This window comes from Phaseolus vulgaris, chromosome 9 (genome assembly GCF_051622355.1).
Source record: "Phaseolus vulgaris cultivar YP4 chromosome 9, ASM5162235v1, whole genome shotgun sequence".
Lineage (NCBI taxonomy): Eukaryota > Viridiplantae > Streptophyta > Magnoliopsida > Fabales > Fabaceae > Phaseolus > Phaseolus vulgaris.
Genome location: NC_143506.1, coordinates 567,501 through 570,000, shown reverse-complemented (window position 1 = coordinate 570,000; position 2,500 = coordinate 567,501).

Sequence of the window (2,500 nt, the reverse complement as noted above, 5' to 3'; positions counted from 1 at the left end):
TCAATCCTCACAAATGCCTTCAAAGTGATGTGGGAGAAGTTTGGGATCAAAAGGAATTGATCTTGACATGGTTGGTGCATAGCCAAGTTCATGATTTTGGTGTTTTGGCTTGATTTTGTGGCTTGGTGGTGATTTTGGTGAAAAACGAAAATCATGGTTTTGGAAAACTGGCTGGACTCAATCCTCACAAATGCCTCCAAAGTGATGTGGGAGAAGTTTGGGATCAAAAGGAATTGATCTTGGCATGGTTGGTGCATAGCCAAGTTCCATGATTTTGGTGTTTTGGCTTGATTTTGTGGCTTGGTGGTGATTTTGGTGAAAAACGAAAATCATGGTTTTGGAAAACTGGCTGGACTCAATCCTCACAAATGCCTTCAAAGTGATGTGGGAGAAGTTTGGGATCAAAAGGAATTGATCTTGGCATGGTTGGTGCATAGCCAAGTTCCATGATTTTGGTGTTTTGGCTTGATTTTGTGGCTTGGTGGTGATTTTGGTGAAAAACGAAAATCATGGTTTTGGAAAAGTGGCTGGACTCAATCCTCACAAATGCCTTCAAAGTGATGTGGGAGAAGTTTGGGATCAAAAGGAATTGATCTTGGCATGGTTGGTGCATAGCCAAGTTCCATGATTTTGGTGTTTTGGCTTGATTTTGTGACTTGGTGGTGATTTTGGTGAAAAACGAAAATCATGGTTTTGGAAAAGTGGCTGGACTCAATCCTCACAAATGCCTTCAAAGTGATGTGGGAGAAGTTTGGGATCAAAAGGAATTGATCTTGACATGGTTGGTGCATAGCCAAGTTCATGATTTTGGTGTTTTGGCTTGATTTTGTGGCTTGGTGGTGATTTTGGTGAAAAACGAAAATCATGGTTTTGGAAAAGTGGCTGGACTCAATCCTCACAAATGCCTTCAAAGTGATGTGGGAGAAGTTTGGGATCAAAAGGAATTGATCTTGGCATGGTTGGTGCATAGCCAAGTTCCATGATTTTGGTGTTTTGGCTTGATTTTGTGACTTGGTGGTGATTTTGGTGAAAAACGAAAATCATGGTTTTGGAAAAGTGGCTGGACTCAATCCTCACAAATGCCTTCAAAGTGATGTGGGAGAAGTTTGGGATCAAAAGGAATTGATCTTGACATGGTTGGTGCATAGCCAAGTTCATGATTTTGGTGTTTTGGCTTGATTTTGTGGCTTGGTGGTGATTTTGGTGAAAAACGAAAATCATGGTTTTGGAAAACTGGCTGGACTCAATCCTCACAAATGCCTCCAAAGTGATGTGGGAGAAGTTTGGGATCAAAAGGAATTGATCTTGGCATGGTTGGTGCATAGCCAAGTTCCATGATTTTGGTGTTTTGGCTTGATTTTGTGGCTTGGTGGTGATTTTGGTGAAAAACGAAAATCATGGTTTTGGAAAACTGGCTGGACTCAATCCTCACAAATGCCTTCAAAGTGATGTGGGAGAAGTTTGGGATCAAAAGGAATTGATCTTGGCATGGTTGGTGCATAGCCAAGTTCCATGATTTTGGTGTTTTGGCTTGATTTTGTGGCTTGGTGGTGATTTTGGTGAAAAACGAAAATCATGGTTTTGGAAAAGTGGCTGGACTCAATCCTCACAAATGCCTTCAAAGTGATGTGGGAGAAGTTTGGGATCAAAAGGAATTGATCTTGGCATGGTTGGTGCATAGCCAAGTTCCATGATTTTGGTGTTTTGGCTTGATTTTGTGACTTGGTGGTGATTTTGGTGAAAAACGAAAATCATGGTTTTGGAAAAGTGGCTGGACTCAATCCTCACAAATGCCTTCAAAGTGATGTGGGAGAAGTTTGGGATCAAAAGGAATTGATCTTGACATGGTTGGTGCATAGCCAAGTTCATGATTTTGGTGTTTTGGCTTGATTTTGTGGCTTGGTGGTGATTTTGGTGAAAAACGAAAATCATGGTTTTGGAAAACTGGCTGGACTCAATCCTCACAAATGCCTCCAAAGTGATGTGGGAGAAGTTTGGGATCAAAAGGAATTGATCTTGGCATGGTTGGTGCATAGCCAAGTTCCATGATTTTGGTGTTTTGGCTTGATTTTGTGGCTTGGTGGTGATTTTGGTGAAAAACGAAAATCATGGTTTTGGAAAACTGGCTGGACTCAATCCTCACAAATGCCTTCAAAGTGATGTGGGAGAAGTTTGGGATCAAAAGGAATTGATCTTGGCATGGTTGGTGCATAGCCAAGTTCCATGATTTTGGTGTTTTGGCTTGATTTTGTGACTTGGTGGTGATTTTGGTGAAAAACGAAAATGTTGGTTTTGGAAAACTGGCTGGACTCAATCCTCACAAATGCCTTCAAAGTGATGTGGGAGAAGTTTGGGATCAAAAGGAATTGATCTTGGCATGGTTGGTGCATAGCCAAGTTCCATGATTTTGGTGTTTTGGCTTGATTTTGTGACTTGGTGGTGATTTTGGTGAAAAACGAAAATCATGGTTTTGGAAAAGTGGCTGGACTCAATCCTCACA